The 22,338-nt window shown below is 41.9% G+C and overlaps 1 protein-coding gene across 8 annotated transcripts in view; it reads left to right on the forward strand.

Annotated features, from left to right (window-relative positions):
* The window catches only part of PBLD (phenazine biosynthesis like protein domain containing), a 49,023-nt gene that overhangs the window by 1,838 nt on the left and 24,847 nt on the right, over positions 1-22,338 (forward strand). The gene's annotated exons all lie outside the window — the stretch shown is intronic.

Raw genomic sequence — 22,338 nt, forward strand, 5'->3', positions numbered from 1 at the left:
TTCCAAGTGACACCTAATAAATAAGTACATTTTGGTTTTGCTGTCATGTCATCAAGGTTCCTAATGATACATTATGGCCTTTTTTTTAAGTTCCAAAAAAGGCCGGCCGCGGTGGCTTACGCCTTTGAGAGGCCGAGGGGGAGGATCGCTTGAGCGTTAAGAGTTGGAGACCAGCCTGGGCAACATAGTGAGGCGCTGTCTCTACAAAAAATACAAAGATTAGCTGGGCGTGATGGCAGCGCACGGGAGTAGATGGGACTCCCGAGTAGTTCCAGCTACTCAGGAGGCTGGACAAAAGGATGGCTTGTGCCCTGGAGGTTGAGGCTGCAGTGAGCCGTGATTGCACCAGTGCACTCCAGTCTGGGAGACCGACCGAGACTCTTGTCTCAAAAACAGAGAAAAACCCCGAATTTCTGCGCAAAGGGTTAAGGGGAAGCCTGGTAAAGAGATCAGTGCAAGTTCATCCTGGCTAACATGGTGAAACCCTGTCTCTACTAAAAATACACACACACACGCACGCACGCACGCACACACGTACACACAAAAGCCGGACGTGGTGGCGGGCCCCTGTAGTCTCAGCTACTCAGGAGGCTGAGGCAGGAGAATGGCGTGGACCCGGGAGGCAGAGCTTGCATTGAACCGAGATCGCGCCACTGCACTCCAGCCTGGGAGACAGAGAGAGACTCCGTCCCACCTCCCCCCCCTCCAAAAAAAAAAATAAAAATCAGTGGAAGTTCAAGAGCAAAGGTAGGAACATACGTGGGTGTCAGGAAGATGGGGTAATGTTAGAAAGGTGGATGAAGCTAGATTGTAGACAGTCTTCAATGTCCGGCCAAAAGACTTTCAACTTTGTGGTACAGACATTGGGAAGCCTGTTGTGGGTAGGGTGAGAGGTGTTAGCAACGTAGGCGGATGTATAATTTTTTCTCCCATGAGATCTGCAGTGTGTAGGATGGAGACGGGTAAGTTTCCATTACCTTCATTTAATGGAAACTTCATTTTAAGGCTTTAATTCATCCTCAAACCTGCTTAAGATGAGTGTGGGACAGTAAGAATTCCCTAAGTCATGGTGCTCACATACCCCCAATGGCCCACTCCCTAAAAATATTCAGTGGAAGGAAGAAAGGACAGTGTTATTATCATTAAAAGAGATGGAAAACCAAACAAGGATGCTGTAGTAACAATGGCTCACATTTATTTTTCAGGGTTGTAAAGAGCAAGTGGAGTACAGTGTGTAGCTTATGCTACACACTGTACTCTTACAACCCTGAAAAATAAGTATCTTCATTTTATAGATGAAGTCCCTAAGTCCTAGAGAAGTGAAAATAGTTGCCCAAGGTCACACAGTTGAGTGGTAGAGCTAGAATGGGAGTCCCATATGGTTTTACCCAAGAGCCAGGGTCTTAAAACACTATGAACCTTCGTGAGGTTACAAATAACTTATCTATAACTTAAGGAAACAGACATCATTTTTGGAAAATTGAGGTTATGTCACCTAATTAACACTGGAGTTACCATTTCAGGAGACCTGTGGTTACTAGCTTATTGGCTGGAGACTTTTGGAACAGGCCTGAAACTTTATAGTCCCATTATCACTGACACTGTGAGTCCCAAGACACTGTAAGTCCCAACCCCTCTCCCTCCGTTTAAAAAAATAATTGCTGTATTAATAAGACTCTAAGCTCCCACAATTCTGATGGAGTTCTTCCCTTGGTCCTCGTGGGTTCAAGTTGCATGGCTACTTTTATCCTTTTCAGTCTTTCAACCTGATTTGGTAGATGGAATTCTGTAATCTCCTTCACTCCTTGCTTGAATTCAAACAATTTGTTTTACTGCCTGATTGAATTTGGCATTCCTTCCGCTTATTTTGTGTGGTTATGGGCCACAATCTTAAAATCGTTCTAATGACATGACTGACTTTTCACTACCAAACTGCTGCTGCTTGCTTGCTTGCTTGCTTGCTTGCTTGCTTGCCATAATTTCTTTGGGTCAGGCACTCTGCCAGTGTGCATGCTCAGGAAGGACTTGAAATTGGTTTACACATTCCTTTTGCCTTTTTATTATTACAGTAGGAAGTTTTGAGTTAAAAAATACACTATATAGGCTGGGTGTGGTGGCTCATGCCTGTAATCCCAGCACTTTGGGAGGCCGAGGCAGGTGGATCACGTGAGGTCAGGAGTTTGAGAGCAACCTGGCCAACATAATGAAACTCTGTCTCTACTAAAACTATAAAAATTAACTGGGCGTGGTGGCACATGCCTGTAATCTCAGCTACTTGGGAGGCTGAGGCACAAGAATTGCTTGAACCTGGTGGGGCAGAGGTTGCAGTGAGCCGAGATCGTGCCACTGCACTCCAGCCTGGGTGACAGAACAAGACTCTGTCTCAAAACAAACAAAAAAAAAAACAAAAAAAACAGCTACATAGTCATAAATGTACATTTTATTTGGCTTCCTATTTTACTACTTTTCTTAAAAAAAAAAAAAGTCTTGTCAACGATTCTCATTTGCAAGTTGAATCCCGTAAATAAGGCTTGGTGAGACTGGCTCACCACTGTTCCAGTGATCCCTACAGAATTGTTTCCAGACCTATCTGTGTGGAATTGTTTCCATAGAGATGGTTAAAACCAAAGACTCCCAGCTGCTTTTGGGACTTTTTTTTTCTCTTTGTCTTCCTTTTCATCATTCCGGTGCTTTCCTATTAGCATAGAGATCAGAGGGACCCTGGAGAGGATCTTGTTAGAGACCATAATGAGAGAAAAGATGAAAAAGGAGAAGGAAATAGAAGTACCCATGTGACCCAGAGGAAAACAAGACAACGAACACGTGATCATGTATTACACCATCAGGATGAAGAGGAGAGGAAAATTCCGTGCAGAGCCTGAGAGAAAAAAAGAAATTTTCTGAAAGAGATTACACTCTGGGGGGAGGGAAGGCACATTAACGAAAAATTGGTTAAGATATTTGTTCACATATCCCCAATGGCATTGTAAAGTACCATAAAAACTGGATTATCATAATCTTTTGCCTATATAAAAAGCAAATAATCTAAAAAATATAACAAAATCCACTAAATTTCGTCTAATTAAGGTAGTTAATGCCTTTTAAACACTAAGTTTGTGTAAGACTGTGAAATGCTTATTCTTTGGTTTACATCCTATGTATCTGTTGTCTTTAGAAAGCACTGATCTCCTTTATTATGGTTCAACATTGTTTCTCAAGACAAGACTGAATTACACAGTTTATATTCTTGATACTTTTTTGTTTCTCTAAGTCACCTAAGTGTTCTTTGTGAATCTGGCAACCAAAAGGCCTGTTCAATCTTAATAATTATACTAAGTAAACAAATGAAAACTCAAAAGGAAGAAAGCACCTAAACATATTCTTTGTCTAATTTTTGAAAATAATTAAAATAATTGAACATTCTTTTTGTTCCAGTGAATTGCTGTGAAGGCTAAGGAAAGCAGCTTTAAAAGATAGCTACTTAAATCATTTAAATCAAATTATTGTACTGCTTTCAGTGTGTCATAAGCACATTAATAACTTTGAAAATACAGCATTGATAATACAGTAATAGACCATTTCCCCCAACGTGATTTTTTTTTTTTTGAGGTGGAGTCTTGCTTTGTCACCCAGGCTGGAGTGCAGTGGCATGATCTCTGCTCCCTGCAACCTCTGCCTCCTGGGTTCAAGCAGTTCTCCTGCCTCAGCCTCCTGAGTGGGATTACAGGCATACATGACCACGCCCAGCTAATTTTTGTATTTTTAATAGAGACAGGGTTTCACCATGTTGATCAGGCTGGTCTTGAACTCCTGAGCTCATGATCTACCTGCCTCAGCCTCCCAAAATGCTGGGATTACAGGCGTGAGCCAGAGCACCCAGCCCGAACCAGATTTTAAGCTTCTTGGTGGTAGATAAAAATATAGATCTCATTATTCATATATGTATGTTTTTAAGTCTGCAAAAAATGATGGTCACACTGGGGGCAGGGACACTTTAAGTAATTCATTTTCACTGCAGTCTTGCAAAGTTACTGTTTCATGGACCAAGAAATGAAAAAGCCAGGAGATAAAGTAGGTTTCAAAGTTTACCAAAAAAGTAAATGGCAAAACTTAGACTTGACTTCATAATTAAGGAGTCCCAGTTCTGACAGCAGCTACCAGTGAATTGATTCTGAACCAGTTAACTTTTCTGAACCCCAGTTTTTTTGTTGTTGTTGTTGTTTTTTGTTTGTTTTTTTTTTGTAGTGGAGTCTCGCTCTGTCGCCAGACTGGAGTACAGTGGCGCGATCTCGGCTCACTGCAACCCTCGACTCCCTGGTTCAAGCAATTCTCTTGCCTCAGCCTCCCGAGTAGCTGGGATTACAGGCATGTGCCACCACACCCGGCTAATTTTTGTATTTTTGGTAGAGATGGGGTTTCACCATGTTGGCCAGGATGGTCTCGATCTCCTGATCTCACGATCCACTGGCCTCGGCCTCCCAAAGTGCCGAGATTACAGGCGTGAGCCACCGTGCACGGCCACCTCAGTTTCTGAATCTCTAAAATGGGTTGTTAGGTTATTATATAGGGGGTGGAGATTAGTAATTGAAATAATGTTAATTCTAGTTCCATGCTGTTTTATTTATTTGTGTTTGTCATAGCATTGTTAATGAATCTGGTTCATTCCTGCTAAACTTATTTAATAGCAGTGAATTTAATAGAATTTTTAAAGTAAGTACAGTATCCTAAGAACTACATTGGGAGCCAGGAAATTATTCCAGTGAAATCTGTAACTCATATGAACTATTCTGTGGGCAGAATAAATAATATTTCCGATGTAATGTGCTGCTGATTTTCCAATATAGGCAGATGCAGCTGTTATTAATAAATGGAAATTGATTTGAGAGCATTACTGAATTCCTAGTAGGTCAGTATATGTTTCCATCCATCCATAAAAAATACAAGTACAGCTTGGCACAGTGGCTCATGCCTGTAATCCCAGCACTCTAGTAGGCCGAAGCTGGTGGATCACTTGAGGTCAGGAGTTCAAGATCAGCCTGGGCAACATGGTGAGACCACGTCTCTACTAAAAATACAAAAATAATTAACCGGGCATGATGCTGCATGCCTGTAATCCCAGCTACTCGGGAGGTGGAGGTTGCAATGAGCCGAAATCGCGCCACTGCGCTCCAACCTCGGCAACAGAGCAAGACTCCATCTCAAAAAACAAAAACAAAACAAAACAAAAACCAAGTACATTCTATAATGTTGGATGAGCTAAAAAAAAAAAAAAAAATGCAAGTACATAAAGTGAACCTGTCCCTGACTTTCAAGAGCATACAGATACGTTCCATTACATAGATAAATTACATTAAACTATAGCAAGTGACAAAATAGGGTAAGCACAGAGTGTTTGGGGAGCACAGAATCTGGCCATTCACACAGTCTAGGGCTTCAGAGAAAGCTTTCTGAAGGAGACAACTCCTGAGTTAAGTGTTGGAAGATAAGTAAAATGTAGTGGGGCAGTGAAAAATAGGAAAGGCATTTACAGTTGAGGTCGCAGTAGTAAGATCCAAGGCATGGATGTACAAAATAACGGCAGAAGTGGAAACTCTAAGCAGGTGAAACATTGTAAAATAAGGAAGTAGGTAGGAACCAGATCTTGGAGAAGTTTGTGTGCTACCCTGTGGAGCTTGGCTTTTAAGATTGGTGATCAATGTAGTGTTTTTTGTTTTTTTTTGTATTGTTTTTGAGATGGAGTCTCACTGTGTTTCCCAGGCTTGAGTGCAGTGGCGTGATCTCAGCTCATTGCAACCTTTGCCTCCCAGGTTCAAGTGATTCTCCTGCCTTAGCCTCCTGAGTAGCTGGGACTACAGGCATACACCACCACGCCTGGCTAATTTTTATATTTTTAGGTAGACACGGGGTTTCACAATGTTGGCCAGGCTGGTCTCAAACTCCTCACCTCAAGTGATCCACCTCTTTTGGCCACACAAAGTGCTGGGATTACAGGCATGAGCCACCATTCCCAGCCAATGTGGTGGGTTTTTGTTTTGTTTTGTTGTTTTCCCTGAGACGGAGTCTTGCTTTGTCACCCAGGCTGGAGTGCAGTGGCACAATCTCAGCTCACTGCAACTTCCGCCTCCCGGGTTCAAGCAGTTCTCCTGCCTCAGCCTCCCGAGTTGCTGGGATTACAGGTGCCTGCCACCGCACCTGGCTACTTTTTGTATTTTCAGTAGAAACAGGGTTTCACCATGTTGGCCAGGCTGGTCTTGAACTCCTGACCTCGTGATCTGCCTGTCTTGGCCTCCCAAAGTGCTGGAATTACAGGCGTGAGCAACTGCGTCTAGCCCAATGTAGTGTTTTAATTAGATAGTTCTGATTAAAGTGTGGAGAGTTGGTCGGGCATGATGGCTCACGCCTGTAATCCCAGCACTTTGGGAGGCCAAGGGATGTGGCTCATTTGAGGTCAGGAGTTCAAGACCAGCCTGGCCAACATGGTGAGACCCTGTCTGTACTAAAAATACAAAAATTAGCCGGGCAGTAGTGGCACATGCCTGTAATCCCAGCTACTTGGGAGGCTGAGGCAGGAGAATCTCTTGAGCCTGTGAGATGGAGGTTGTGGTGAGCTGAGATTGTGCCACTGCACTCCAGTCTGGGCGAGTGAGACCCTGTCTCTAAATAAATAAATAAATAAAGTGTGGAGGGTAGATATTGGGAGGGTAAGAAGAGAGAAGACTAGGAGAAGGACCAGTAGAGATGATGAATACTTAAACTAGAGCAATGGTATTAGGGATAGATACAGGAGGCTCTCTAAGAAATATTTGGCTGGGCACAGTGGCTCACGCCTGTAATCTCAGTACTTTGGGAGGCCAAGGTGGGCAGATCATGAGGTCAAGAGATTGAGACCATCCTGGCCAACATGGTGAAACCCCATCTCTACAAAAAATACAAAAATTAGCTGGGCATGGTGGCATGCACCTGTAATCCCAGCTACTTGAGAGGCTGAGGCAGGAGAATCGCTTGAACCCGGGAGGCAGAGGTTGCAGTGAGCCGAGATCGCGCCACGGCACTCCAGCCTGGCAACAGAATGAGGCATGGTGGTGCACACCTGTGGTCCCAGCTCTATCTCAAAAAAAAAAAAAAAAAAAAAAATTAGGAGCTATTTATCAGCAGGGTTTAGTGCTTGAGTAGAGAGGCTGTGCATGGGTGAGTGAAAAGAAGTCAAGGATGAATTATTTTTGGCTTAGGGTTGGATGCTGAGAATTGTAACTGACATAGGAAATATAGGAATATTGGGTGTGTTGATTTTGAGATGCCGTGTACTGTCCGAGTGAATGTGTCTAGTAGGAAATTAATCTGGGATAGGAATGTAGATTTGGCATTCATTGACATATATTTTGCTTTTATACTTCAAAATAAGTTTTTTGGGATGGCCTCAGGCTAAGTAAATTTGCTGTGGAATCTGTTTTAAAAACCAGAATGAGAATTTATTATTTACAATGAAGAATATAACTGTCAAACAAATGGAATGCAAATTATCCCAGTGTTTTTGTGGGGGATACTTCTGAATATTCTACATAAAAGGAAGTATACTCTATTAGTTATTATTGCTGTGTAACAAATTGCTCCAAAACTTAACAGCTTAAAACAACAAACTTTTATTATTTCACAATTTCTGTGGATCAGAAATCTTGGGGCAGCTTAGCTGGACGCTTCTAGCCCAGGATCTCTTTTTCTTCTTTTTTGAGATGGAGTCTCACTCTGTCCCTCAGGCTGGAGTGCAGTGGTGCGATCTCAGCTCACTGCAACCTCTGCCTCATGGGTTCAAGCTGTTCTCCTGCCTCAGCCTCCTGAGTAGCTGGGTTTACAGACATGCTCCATGAAGCCTGGCTAATTTTTGTATTTTTAGTAGAGACGGGTTTTCCCCATGTTGGCCCAGCTGGTCTTGAACCCCTGACTTCATGTTATCCACCCACTTTGGCCTCCCAAAGTGCTGGGATTACAGGCGTGAGCCACCATGCCCAGCCTAGGGTCTCTTATAAGGGTATAATTAAAGTGTCAGCTGGAGCTTCAGTTATCTCAAAGGTCAACTAGGGTAGGATCTGCTTAAAAGCTCACTCCCATGGCTATTGGCAGGCCTCAGATCATTTAAAAAAATAAAATTTTAGATTTTTGAATAGTTGTAGATTTACAGAAAAGTTGCAAACTCTATATTACATAGAGTTCCTATATATGGCTCACTCAGTTTCCTCTGTTAACATCTTATATTTGGCTGGCACAGTGGCTCACACCTATAATCTCAGCACTTTGGGAGGCCAAGGAAGGAGGACTGCTTGAGACCAGGAGTTTGAGACCAGACTGAGCAACATAGTGAGATCTCATTTCTGCTAACAAATTTTTTTTTTTTTTTAAGTTAGCCAGATGTGGTGGTGTGTGCCTGTAGTCCCAGTTAATGGAGAGGCTCACTTGAGCCTCTCAAGGTTGCAGTGAGCTATGATTGTACCACTGCATTCCAGCCTGGGCAACAGAGTGAGGCCCTGTCTCAAAAACAAAAAACAAAACAAAACAAATCTTACATTGATGGTAGTATCTATGCTACATTTGTCACAAGTTGTGAAATTACACTGGTCCATTACTTTTTTTTTTTTTTTGAGACAGGGTCTCACTGTTTCTTTCACCCAGGCTGGAGTGCAGTGGTACAGTCATGGCTTATTGCAGTCTTGACCTCCCAGGCTCAAGCAATCCTCCTGCCTTAGCCTCCCAACCAGCTGGGACTACAGGTGTGTGCCACCATGCCTGTTTTTTTTTTTTAAATTTTTTGTCGAGACGAGATCTCTCTATGTTGCCCAGCCTGGTCTTGAACTCCTGGGCTCCAGTGATCCTTCTACCTCGGCCTCCCAAAGTGCTAGGATTACAGTTGTGAGCCACCGTGCCTAGCTCTGGTCCATTACTATTAACTAAACTCCAAATTTTATGTATGGCTCAGTAGTTTTCCCCTAATGTCCTTTTTCTGTTCCAGGATCCCATCCAGGATACCACATTACGTTAGTCATCATGTCTCCTTAGCATCTGCTGGTCAGGTATTTTGTGGAATATCCTTCAATTGGGGTTTTTCTGATGTTTTTCTCAGGATTAGACAGGGGTTATGGGTTCTTGGGAGGAAAACCACAGAGGTAAAGTGCCATCCTCTTCACATGGTAATAACATGACTCTTTACCTTGATCACCTGGCTGAGGTAGTGTTTGCTAGGTTTCTCCACTGTAAAGTTACTCTTTACTGTCTTTCCATGCTCTGTTCTTTGGAAGCAAGTTACTGAGAGCAGCCCATACTCAGGGTCCAGGGGAAGTTAAGCTCCATCTCCTGGAAAGGAGATTAGGTAGTTAGCTAGATAAGCTATTTGGAATTCTGTAAGGAAGTTTGTCTCTTCTCCTCCATTTATTTATGTAGTCTTTTATTTATGTAAGTATGGGTTATGGATATTAATTTTATCTTTGGGTTATAATCCAATACTATGTTGCTTATTTTGTTACTCAAATTGTTCTTGCTTCGGCCATTGGGAGCTCTTCCAGGTTGACTCCTGTATTCCTTTTTATTTATTTTTTTGAGTACTGGTTTACTTTCTAGTACTAGAAGAGATTCTAGCCTCACCTGGTCTTTTCCCTGCACTTATGCTAGAATCAGTCATGTCTCCAGGAAGCTCCAGGTCTTTTTACTACTGGAGAATGTTGTTTAATTTCCACAATTTTTTGAATTTCCCAAATTTCCTTTCCCATCTGTTACATAATTTCATTCTATTGTGGTTGAAGGACACGCTTTTTATTATTTCAGTCCTTTACATTTATTGAGACTTCTTTAATGGGCTAACAAGTGGCCTACTCTGGAGAATGTTTCGTGTGCTTTTGAGGAGAATGTGTTGTCTGCTGTTGTTGTGGAGTGTTCTGTAGGCATCTGTTGGGTCTAGTTGGTTTATAGTGTTACTCAAGTCTTCTGTTTCCTTGATGATCTTCTGTCTAGCTGTTTCATCCACTGTTGAAAGTAGGCATTGAAATCTCCAACTGCAGTCAGTTCTCCATAGCTGTAGGTCCTGTTTCTGTGGACTCAATCAACCATTGATCAAAAATATTAAAAAAAGAAAGAAAGAAAATAAAAAGAAAAAAGAAAAGAAAAGAAAAAAAAACCTAAAAATATTGAAAGGGGTCGGGGCTGGGGGTGGTGGCTTATGCCTGTAGTCCCAGCACTTTGGGAGGCTGAGGTGGGTGGATCACCTGAGGTCAGGAGTTCCAGACCAGTCTGGCCAATGTGGTGAAACTCCATCTCTGCTAAAAGTACAAAAGTTAGCTGGGCGTGGTGGTGCGCACCTGTAGTCCCAGCTACTTGGGAGGCTGAGCCAGGAGAATTGCTCAAACACGGGAGGCAGAGGTTGCTTGCAGTGAGCTGAGATCGTGCCATTGCACTCCAGCCTGGGCAACAGAGCGAGACTCTGTCTCAAAAAAAAAAGGGGGGGGTTGAGCACAATGGCTCATGCCTATAATCCTAGCACTTTGGGAGGCCTAGGTGGGCAGATTGCTTGAGGCCCAAGAGGTTGAGACCAGCCTGGGCAATGTAGTGAAACCCCATCTCTATTAAAAAAAAATTTAAAATAAAAAAATTAAAAGAAGGAAAGAAAGAAATACAACAATAAAAAATACAAATAAAAAAGCAATATATTGTTACAAGTATTGACATAGCATTTACATCATATTAGGTATTATAAGAATCTAGAGATGATTTAAGTATATGGGAGGATGTGCATAGGTTATATGCAAATACACACCATTTTATATAATGAACTTGAGCATCCTTGGATTTTGATATCCACAGGGACTCCTGGAACCAGTGCCTTGTGGATACCAAGGGATGACTGTATTGTTGAATTGCCTGTTTCTCCTTTTAATTCTATCAGTTTTTGCATCATGTATTTTGGGGCTCTGTTGTTAGGTGTGTATATGTTTATAATTGTCTTATCTTCCTGATGGATTCTTCCATTTATTGTTATAAAATGTCCTTCTTTGTTTCTAGTAACAACTTTTGTCTTAAAGTCAATTTTGTCTGATATTAGTATGCTGCTTCAGCTCTCTTTTGGTTACTTTTTTCATGGCATATCTTTTTTCCACTCTTTTATTTTCACCTATTTGTGTCTTTGAATCTAAAGTTTGTCTCTTAGCCGGGTGCGTGGCTCACGCCTGTAATCCCAGCACTTCGGGAGGCTGAGGCGGGCAGATCACCTGAGGTCGGTAGTTTGAGACCAGCCTGACCAACATGGAGAAACCTCTTCTCTACTAAAAATACAAAATTAGCCGGGCGTGATGGCACATGCCTGTAGTCCCAGCACTTGAGAGGCTGAGGCAGGAGAATTGCTTGAACTTGGGAGGCGGAGGTTACCGTGAGCCGAGATTGCACCATTGCACTCCAGCCTGGGCAACAAGAGCGAAACTCTGTCTCAAAAAAAAAAAAAATAAATAAATAAATAAAAATAAATAAATAAATAAAAAATAAAAATTAAAAAGTTTGTCTCTTATAGAAAGCATTTAGTTTTTTGTTTTGTTTTGTCTTTTTCTTTGTTTTTGAGATGGAGTCTTCCTCTATTGCCCCAGCCAGTGCAGTGTTGTGATCTCGGCTCACTGCAACCTCCGCCTCCCAGGTTCAAGTGATTCTCCTGCCTCAGCCTCCTGAGTAGCTGGGCTTACTGGCACACACCACCACACCTGGCTAATTTTTGTATTTTTAGTAGATGCCACCACACCTGGCTAATTTTTGTATTTTTAGTAGAGACGGGGTTTCACCATGTTGGCCAGGCTGGTCTCGAACTCTTGGCCTCAAGCAATCTACCTGTCTTGGCATCCCAAAGTGCTGGGATTACAGGCCTGAGTCACCATGCCCAGCAAGTTAGATTACTTTTTAAAATCCATTCTACTGATCTTTGCCCTTTGTTTGGAGAGTTTAAGCACTTAAATGTAATTCCTGATAAGGTAGAGTTCATGACTGCTATTTTGATATTTGTTTTCTATATGTCTCATGTCTTTGTTGTTCCTTTTACTCCTGCATTACTACCTTCTTTTATGGTAACTTGATATTTTCATCCTTTTTTTTTTTCACTGTCCATCGGTAGAGTCCCAACTAGATATTTTCTTGTGTTCCATTGTTATTTCTCCTCTTTCTTTCTTTTCTTTTCTTTCTTTCTTTCTTTCTCTTTCTTTCTCTCTTTCTTTCTTTTCTCTTTCTTTCCTTCCTCCTTCCTTCTTGCCTGCCTGCCTGCCTGCCTTTCTTCTTTCCTCTTTCCTCTTTCTTTCTTCTTCTTTGCGACAAAGTCTGACTCTGTTGCTCAGGCTGGAGTACAGTGGTATGATCATACCTCACTGCAGCTGTGAACTTCTGGACTCAAGCAGCTCTCTTGCTTCATCCTCCCAAAGTGCTGGGATTATAGACGTGAGCCACTGCACCCAACTCACTTCATTTTCTATATATTTTGAGTCATTTTCTAACGGTTGCCTGGAGAATTATACTTAACATTTAAGTTTATAACAATCTAGTTTAGATTAACAGAAACTTAATTTTAATAGTATAAAAAAACTGCACTTATATAGCTCCATTCCCACCTTGCCTGTTTGTGACTTTCTTGCCATTCAAATATATCTTTTTACATTTTATGGGCATCAGTATAGATTTATGACTATTGCTTTATGCAGTTGTCTTTTTGGTTTTTTTTTTAAAAGAGACAGGATCTCTGTTACCAAGGCTACAGTGCAGTGGCATGATCATATCTCACTGCAGCCTCCAACTCCTGAGCTCAAGGGAAGCTCCAGCCTCAGCCTTTCATGCCACCATCCCTGGCTTTTTTTTTTTTTTTTTTTAATAGAGGCAGGGTCTTGCTGTGTTACCCAGACTGGTTTTGAGCTCCTGGCCTCAAGCAGTTCTCTCACCTTCCTCCCAAAGGGCTGGGATTATGGGCATTAGCCACCTTGTCTGGTCTACTGGTGCTATTTATTTATTTATTTATTTAGAGACAGAGTCTTACACTGTTGCCCAGGCTGGAGTGCAGTGGCTTGATCTCGGCTCACTGCAAACTCTGCCTCCTGGGTTCTCGCCATTCTCCTGGCTCAGCCTCCCGAGTAGCTGGGACTACAAGTGCCCACCGCCACGCCTGGCTAATTTTTTTGTATTTTCAGTAGAGACGGGGTTTCCCTGTGTTAGCCAGGATGGTCTCGACCTCCTGACCTCGTGATCTGCTCACCTCGGCCACCCTAAGTGCTGGGATTACAGGCGTGAGCCACCGCACCTGGCCTTACTTTATTTTTTTATTATGGTAAAAATCACATAACATTATATTTACCCTCTTAACCATTTTAAAGTTAAGCTCAATAGTAATAAGTATATTCATATCATTGTGCAACAAATCTCTAAACTTTTTTTGTTTGTTTGTTTTTTTATGGGACAGTGTCTTTTTCTGTCACTACCCAGGCTGGAGTGCAGTGGTGTGATCTCGGCTCACTGCAACCCCCGCCTCCTGGGCTCAACCGATTCTCGTGCCTCAACCTCCCGAGTAGCTGGGATTACAGGCACATGACCATGCCCAGCTAATTTTTGTATTTTTTTGGTAGAGACAGGGTTTCACCAAGTTGCCCAGGCTGGTCTGAAACTCCTGACCTCAGGGGATGCCCTCCTCGGCCTCCCAAAGTGCTGGGATTTCAGGTGTGAGCCACCACACCTGGCATTTTCTGTTCTTTTGATAGTGGCCATCCTGAAAGGTGTGAGATGATGTCTCATTGTGGTTTGGATTTGCATTTCCCTAATGATTAGTGATGTTGAGTACCCATTCATGTGCTTATTGGCCATTTGTATGTTTGTTGCTCTTTGTTTTTTTACGTTGATTTGAGTTACTGTCTAGTGTCCTTTCATCTTAGCCTGAAGGACTCCCACTAATACTTCCTCCAGAAGAGGAATACTAGCAACAAATTCTAGCAACAAGTTTTTGTTTATCTGGAAGTATCTTAATTTTACCTTTGCTTTGAATGATAGTTTTGCTAGACAGAATTCTTGGTTGACAGTTGTTCTTTTGGTCTCTATTCTTGCTTTGAGTATATCATTTTATTGCCTTCTGGCATCCATAGTTTCTACTGATAAACCAGCTGTTAATCTTATTGAAGATCCATTTTATATGGTGAATTATGTCTCTCTTGCTGGTTTCAAGATTCTGTTGTTTTCTCTTTTTTTGAGATGGAGTCTTACTCTGTAGCTCAAGCTGGAGTGCAGTGGCATGATCTCGGCTCACTGCAACCTCCACCTCCGGGTCTCAAGCGATTCCCATGCCTCAGCCTCCCGAGTTGCTGGGACTACATTCGCACGCCACTATGCCTGGCTAATTTTTTGTATTTTAGTAGAGGCAGGGTTTCACCATGTTGCCCAGGGTGGTCTCGAACTCCTGAGCTCAGGCAATCTGCCCTCCTCAGCCTCCCAAAGTGCTGGGATTACAGGCATGAGCCGCTGCACCCCGCCAATTCAGTCATTTTCTTTCTGCAGTTAGATTATTGTGTCTAGGTGTTTGTCTCTTTGAGTTTATTCTATAATACTTGGAGTTTGCTGTGTTTCTTTGCTGCATAGATTAATGTTTTTCATCAAATATGATAAGTTTTTGGCCATTTATTTCTTCAAGTAATTTCTCTGCCACTTTCTCTTTTCTGTTTCTGGGACTCTCATTATGCATATAGTGGTATACTTGATGATGTCCCAGAGATCTCTGAGGCTCTTAAAATTTTTCTTCATTCCTTTTTCTGTTTTTCAAACTGAATAATCTCAATTAACCTATTTTCAAGTTCACTGGCCTTTTCTTTTGCTTGCTTAAACCTGCTGTTGGACCTAATTAATTTTTCATTTCCATTGTTATACTTTTCAATCTCTACAATTTCTACTTGGTTCTCTTTTAAAAAATGATTTCTTTATTAATATTCTTTATTTGGTGGGACATGCTTCTCATACTTTGCTTTAGTTTTTTAGACTTGGTTGCCTTTTGTTTTTAGAACATATTTAAAACAGCTGATTTAATGTTCTTGTCTAGTAAGCCCGACATTGGGACTCCCTCAGGGACAGTTTTTATTAACTACTGTTTATTCTTTGTATGGTATACTTTCTTGTTTCTATACACACCTCTTTTTTGTTGTTGAAATCTGGAAATTTTAGATAATATACTGTGGTACCTCTGGAAATCAGATTCTCCCCTTCACCATTGTTTGTTATTGTGAGTTCTTTAGTGACTTTTCTGAACTTTCTCAAAGTCTGTATTCTTTGTTGTATGTGGCCGTTGAAGACACTAGTATGTTAGCTTAGCATCAGCTAATGATTAGACAGAGATTTTCTTATGTTCCTGGAGTCAATATGTCTCTCAGTCTTTGCTGATGGACTCAGTTGTGCATGCTGGGGCACACCCTTGACACTCAGCCAGACAGGTAGTAACTCTGCCTTACCTTTCACTTTCTGCTTGCACAAAACCCCTAGGTCTCAGTCAGAGGTGAGAGTTTAGGGTTTCTTCAGGTTTTCTGCATGCACACAGTCCTAGGATATATGCAGAGCCCTATGTATGTATATTGCCTTCTAGATTCTCAAGACTATGTCAGGGCTTTTTTTTTCTTTTCTTTTTTGGAGACAGACTCTCACCAGGCTGGAGTGCAGTGGTGCAATCTTGGCTCACTGTAACCTCCACCTCCCAGGTTCAAGCGATTCTCCTGCCTCAGCCTCCTGAGTCGCTGGGATAACAGGCACACACCACCATGCTCAGCTGATTTTTGTATTTTTAGTAGAGACAGGGTGTCACCATGTTGGCCAGGCTGGTCTTGAACTCCTGACCTCAAGTTATCCACCCTTCTAGGCCTCCCAAAGTGCTGGGATTACAGGCACAAGCCACCATGCCTGGTCATCAGAGCTTTTCAAAACCCCTTCTGGACATCTCATTCCCTTGCTATTCCTTATCAACTTTTGATTAGCCTATCATTTGCCTTAGCTATTATCCACTGACTCAGGCAGCCATGTTGCTATTAAACAGTTGCTGTTTGTTTTTGACAAACAACTCTTGAGGAAAGGCTGTTTGTGTTGGGTGAGCTTTGACTCAGGTCAATAAAGACAAGCCACGGCCGGGCGCGGTGGCTCACGCCTGTGATCCCAGCACTTTGGGAGGCCGAGGCGGGCAGATCACCTGAGGTCAGGAGTTCGAGACCAGCCTGACCAACATGGCAAAACCCCGTCTCAACTAAAAATATGAAACCTAGCCAGATATGGTGGCGGGTGCCTGTAATCCCAACTACTTGGGGGGCTGAGGCAGGAAAATTGCTTGAACCCAGGAGGTGGAGGTTGCAGTGAGCCAAGATCGTACCATTGCACTCCATCCTGGGCAACAGAGCGAGACTCTGTCTCAAATAAATAAATAAAAAAAATTAAATTAAAAATAATACAAAAATCAGCCTGGTGTGGTGGTGTGCTCCTGCAATCCCAGCTACTTAGGAGTCTGAGGCAGGAGAATCGCTTGAACCTGGGAGGCGGAGGTTGCAGTGAGCCGAGATCATGCCACTGCACTCCAGCCTGGGTGACAGAGTGAGATTCTGTCTCAAAAAGAAAAAAAAAAAAAAAGACAAACCTTGTTAGTGGGGGTCTTCCAGGGAACTACCAGACAAGTCAAATGACAATTCTCTGTGAATGCAGCTTTGAAGAGACTTCAACCACATCCTGTCCCTTCTAGTAGCTATCAGGTGATTGCAGGATGGTGGTTCTCAAGGCTATCATGTAGCTGGGGAGAGAGGATCAACTAGGGCAAGAGTGATAGATAATATCTTTTTGTAAAGAATATGTGGACCAAGTTTTCCCCATTAATTTCAAGATAGAGCAAAACTCCACCAGTGCTTTATAAAAAGATTCATAAGTCTTTAACTGTGAAACTGAAAATTCTAAGTTTAGGCTAGGTGTGGTGGCTCATGCCTGTAATCCCAGCACTTTGGGAAGCTGAGGTGGGCAGATCACCTGAGGTAAGGAGTTTGAGACCAGCTTGGCCAACACAGTGAAACCCCATCTCTACTAAAAATACAAAAATTAGCTGGGCACAATGGTGCACGCCTGTAGTCCCAGCTACTCGGGAGGCTGAGGCAGCAGAATCGCTTGAACCTGGGAGGCAGAGGTTGCAGTGAGCCAAGATTGTGCCACTGCACTCCAGCCTAGGTGACAGGGTGAGACTTTGTCTCCACAAATAAATAAATAAATAAGTAAAAATAAAAATAAAAATTATAAGTTTAAAATATAAACCTCCAGTTCAATTGGATTGTCAAGTACAGCTTCCTTAATAGAGCAGCAGGAAGAACCTGAACAATTTTTGGCATATGGAAAAGGGTTTTTTTTTGTTGTTGTTGTCTTTTTTTGGCATATGGTAAGGTTTTACCACTGCAAAGTACTGAACTATGTTTTCTTATTTAGAAAGCATCTTAATATCAATTTATAATCTATTTTCTGAAGTCCCTTCCAGGCCCTTGAGCTTTTGAGGAGATCCACATTTTGAGGAGCAAGAATGTGGATCTTAACACCAAAGTGTTTTCATAAAATTTGTTTGGTAAATGGTAAATCATGATGATAGTATGAGAATCCTAAATTTTAGCAGAAAAGTGAAAAAATTCCCAAACATCAGGTGTTTGAACATAAATCTGGTTGAGGAATTCAGAACTAGCCTATGAACATTTTAACAAAGGCGGTGTTCAGAGCTTCTGTGACATCCAGGAAGTATGCATAAAAGTAAACACAAAGTAGTTGAACACTGCATATATCGTATTTGAATAGATCTATATTAGTAGCTAGATGAAACTAATTTAGAGGTTAATTTTCTTCAGGCAACAAAACAAAAAATAGACAAATGGGATTACATAACTAAAAAGCTTCTGTACAGCAAAGGAAACAACAGAATGAAAAGACAAAGTATGGAATGGGAGAAAATATTTGCAAATTATACATCTGATAAGGGATTAATATTCAAAAAATATAAGAAACTTGGCCCGGCACATTGGCTCAAGCCTGTAATCCTAGCACTTTGGCAGGCCAAAGCAGGCAGATTGCTTGAGCTCAGGAGTTTGAGACCAGCTTGGGCAACATGGCGAGACCCCCTCTCTGCAATAAATACAAAAGTCAGTCAGGCACGGTGGTGCATGCTTGTAGTCCAGCTACTCGGGAGGCTGAGGTGGGAGAATCACCTGAGCCTGGGGAGGTCGAGGCCGCAGTGAACTGTGATTGATTGCACCACTGCACTCCAGCCTGGGTGACAGAGTGAGACCTTGCCTAAAAAAAAAAAAAAACAGCTGGGCCCGGTGGCTCACGCCTGTAATCCCAGCACTTTGGGAGGCCGAGGTGGGCGGATCTCGAGGTCAGGAAATCGAGACCATCCTGGCTAACATGGTGAAACCCCATCTCTACTAAAAATACAAAAAAATTAGCGAGGCATGGTGGCCGGCGCCTGTAGTCCCAGCTACTCCGGAGGCTGAGGCAGGAGAATGGCGTGAATCCGGGAGGCGGAGCTTGCAGTGAGCGGAAATCGCACCACTGCACTCCAGCCTGGGCGACAGAGCGAGACTCTGTCTCAAAAAAAAAAAAAAAAAAAAAAGGAAAGAAACTCAATAACAAAAAGAAAGAAAATCAATTACAAAAAGCCCCCAAATAACCCAGTAACCCTATTAAAAAATGGACAAAAGGCAAAGTATCCAAATAGACATTTCTCTAAAGAAGATACACAAATGGCCAATAGCTGTATTATAAAATGCTCAGTATCACTAAAGCCCAGTGTGCTTTCAGTGGTGTACGTTAATGGTGTGTACCCATACAACCATTTTGCTTTTTACTTTCAGTAGGGTATTCAATAAATTACATGAGATATTCAGCACTTTATTATAAATTAGGCTTTGTGTTTGATGATTGCCCAACTGAAAGCTAATGTAAGTGTTCTGAGCATGTGCAAGGTAGGCTAGGCTAAACTATATTGTTTGGTAGGTTGGGTGTGTTAAATGCATTTTCAACTTATGATATTTTTAACTTACGATGGGTTTATTGAGATGTAACCGCATCAAAAGTAGAGGAGTGTCTATATTTATGCAATAGAATATTATTCAGCCATAAAAAAGAAAGAAATCCCATCATTTGCATCAACATGGGTGAACCTGGAAGGCATTATACTAAGTGAAATAAGCCAAACACAGAAAGACAAATACTGCATAATCTCACTCAGTGAGGAATCTAAGAAAGTTGACATTGTAGAAGTAGAGAGTAGAATGGTGGTTGTCAGAGGTGGGGGTGGCTGGGGAGGGGAGTGGTTGGGGAGATCTGGCCAAAGGATACATAATTACAGTAGATAGGAGGAATAAGTTCAAGAGATCTATTGTATAGCATCATGACTATAGTTAATATACTGTATTCTTGAAAAATGCAAAGAGAGTGGATGTTAAGTGTTCTAATCACAAAAATAATAATTATGTGAGGTGATGCATTTGTTAATTAGCTAGATTTAACCATTTCACAATGTGTATATATATATATACTTCAAAACATTATATTGTACATGATAAATATAATTTTATCTGACAATTAAAAGAAACCATAAACAAAGTAAAAAGAAAAATTTTCTTTCAAATTTTGGTTTAAAACTTATTTTATTTACACTTTGTAATTCTTTTTGATACTTATTTTCTTTTCACCAAATGAAAAAAAAGTAGATGGTGTTTGGATACACTTTGAATGCCAGTACTCTATTATTTTCTTCTTCTTTTTTTTTTTTTGAGACAGAGTCTCTCTCTGTCACCCAGGCTGGAGTGCAGTGGTACAATCTCAGCTCACTTCAACCTCAGCCTCCCAGGTTCAAGCGATTCTCCTGCCTCAGCCTCCTGAGTAGGTGGGATTACAGGTGCCTGCTATCATGCCTGGCTAATTTTTGTATTTTTAATAGAGACGGGGTTTCACCATGTTGGCCATGCTGGTCTCGAAGTCCTGACCTCAAGTGATCCACCCACCTCAGTCTCCCAAAGTGTTGGGATGACAGGTGTGAGCCACCGTGCCTGGCCTACATATTTATATTTTCTTTTTCTTTCTTTCTTTCTTTTTTTTTTTTTTTTTGAGACGGAGTCTCTCTCTGTCACCAGGCTGGAGTGCAGTGGCGTGATCTCGGCTCACGGCAACCTCCGACTCTGTGTTCAAGTGATTCTCCTGCCTCAGCCTCCCTAGTAGCTGGGATTACAGGCATGCGCCACCATGCCCAGCTCATTTTTGTATTTTTAGTAGAGACGGTGTTTCACCATGTTGGCCAGGATGGTCTTGATCTCCTGACCTCATGATCGGCCCGCCTCGGCCTCCCAAAGTGCTAGGATTACAGACGTGAGCCACCACGCCTGGCCAATATTTATTTTTTTCAAAGAACTAAACGGATATTTATTAATGAGTAGCCTAGTTTTGAGGCGGAAGTTATAAGCAAGAGTGAAGTGGGTTCTTTTTTTTTTTTTTCTCCGAAACATAATCTCACTCTGTTGTCCAGGCTGGAGTGTAGTGGCATGATCTCGGCTCACTGCAACTTCCGCCTCCCAGGTTCAAGTGATTCTCCTGCCTCGGCCTCCCAAGTAGCTGGGATTATAGGCACGAGCCGCCACACCTGGCTAATTTTTTCATATTTTTGGTAGAGATGGGTTTCACCACGTTGGCCAAGCTGGTCTCGAACTCCTGACCTCAAGTGATCTGCCTGCCTTGGCCTCCCAAAGTGCTGGGATTACAGACGTGAGCCACTGTGCCAGGCCATGAAGTAGGTTCTTTGTGCTAACAGCTACAGAATAACAGGAATCTGCAGTGACGGGAAAACTGTAAACAAACTAAGACTATTACAGAGGGACAAATATACATCACTCTCCCCAGGCACATCCGTGGGCAGGTTTAATGACTAAGCTATTTGGACATGGAAGCTTTCTGATTTTCCTACAGTTACATGGTAAATGGAACCAAGATTAAAATTCAAGAGAATGGTCTCAAAACACACACACACACACAGACACACACACACACACACCATGCAGGTCAGGTGCAGTGGGGCACGCCTGTAATCCCAGCACTTTGGGAGGCCTAGGTGGGAGGATCACTTAAGTGAGGAGCTCCAGACCAGCCTGGCCAACATGGCGAAACCCCGTCTCTACAAAAAATACCAAAAAATTAGCCAGGTGTGGTGGCATGTGCCTGTAATCCCAGCTACTTGGGAGGCTGAGGCATAAGAATCGCTTGAACCCAGGAGGCAGAGGTTGCAGTGAGTGGAGACTGCGCAATCCAGCCTGGGTGACAGAGTAAGACTCTGTCTCAAAAAAAAAAAAAAAAAAAAAGAAAGAAAGAAAGAAGAATAATCTAAGAAATGCAAATGAAAACAAGATATTTTAAAATCTATCAGATTAGCAATGGTTAGACACTCTCATATACTGTCTAAATTGGTATACTTTTTCTGCAGATAAATTTAACTGTTTAAGTTAAAACATCTGTACACTTTGACCCAGGGATTTCACTTTTAGGAATATATATAAAAGAATCAGGAACACAGAAGAAAATTTACATTCAATAGGTTTGATCACTGCATTATCTTTACAAGTGAAAAATTAGAAACAACTTAAATATTCACCCAAAGGGATATGGTTAAACAACTTATAGCATATCCATAAACGTATTGTAAATCTATTAAAAGGATGTTTTTGAAGCATTTGGTGTCTTTAGAAAATATTCATACTATACAGTATTTTCCAATTGTATTGGAATGGCCCTCAAATTATGCTATTTTATATAAGGGACTTGAGCATCCGTGGGAGTATGGTATCATTAGACGGTCCTGGGATCTATCCTCTGTGAATACAGAGGGCCAATTTACTGTTAAGAGGGTAAAAGTTCTGATAAAAGCTGTACATCCAGAACATTAATAATGTTATTGCTAATTTGTGCACTTATGGGTCTTTATTTTCCAGATTTTTTATAATGAGCATATTTTTTAATTAGAAAAAAATGCATTCTTTTAAAAAATGGTAATAATATTCATTGGGAGACTGTAAGCAACATACATGCCTCTTGTATGTTTCATACACTTCATTAAAAGCAGAGCTTAAGTGGCTGGGCACGGTGGCTCACGCCTGTAATCCCAGCACTTTGGGAGGCCAAGGCGGGTGGATCACGAGGTCAGGAGATCGAGACCATCCTGGCTAACATGGTGAAACCCCATCTCTACTAAAAATACAAAAAATTAGCCGGGCGCAGTGGCGGGCGCCTGTAGTCCCAGCTACTCGGGAGGCTGAGGCAGGA

This window comes from Pongo abelii, chromosome 8, assembly GCF_028885655.2.
Source record: "Pongo abelii isolate AG06213 chromosome 8, NHGRI_mPonAbe1-v2.0_pri, whole genome shotgun sequence".
Lineage (NCBI taxonomy): Eukaryota > Metazoa > Chordata > Mammalia > Primates > Hominidae > Pongo > Pongo abelii.